This window comes from Penaeus monodon, chromosome 29 (genome assembly GCF_015228065.2).
Source record: "Penaeus monodon isolate SGIC_2016 chromosome 29, NSTDA_Pmon_1, whole genome shotgun sequence".
Taxonomy (NCBI): domain Eukaryota; kingdom Metazoa; phylum Arthropoda; class Malacostraca; order Decapoda; family Penaeidae; genus Penaeus; species Penaeus monodon.
The window spans coordinates 9,114,385-9,114,663 of record NC_051414.1 but is presented as its reverse complement, the minus strand read 5'-3'; the positions used below and the strand labels follow the sequence as shown (position 1 = coordinate 9,114,663).

Genomic DNA, 279 nt, shown 5'->3' with positions numbered 1-279 from the left:
GGTAAAGACAAGCTCTTTTATTTTTTGTCTATAAAATCAGGGCCTGTGATTCAAAATCTGTACACTTTGAAAAGGACATTTGCGGGGACGCTTTGCTATTCTTATACATCTTTCCCGTTCCAGATTTTCTAGAGAAATGTACGAGATTACCGGAATCACCAACTTCACACCCATTTTCCCCGATTAGCGATTCTCACCTGGACGCCGAGATTCCTCAGTATTGGCGTTTAGCAACCGTATTGCATCTTCCGATCTTCCGGCCCTGGAATGGTTGAAGTC

General features: G+C 43.4%; 1 protein-coding gene and 1 pseudogene across 3 annotated transcripts in view; one reads left to right on the top strand and one right to left on the bottom strand.

Moving 5' to 3' along the window:
- The window catches only part of LOC119591934, a 1,947-nt pseudogene extending 1,674 nt beyond the window's left edge, over nucleotides 1-273 (top strand).
- The window catches only part of LOC119591933 (zinc finger and BTB domain-containing protein 7A-like), an 82,982-nt gene that overhangs the window by 15,207 nt on the left and 67,496 nt on the right, over nucleotides 1-279 (bottom strand). The window lies entirely within an intron of this gene.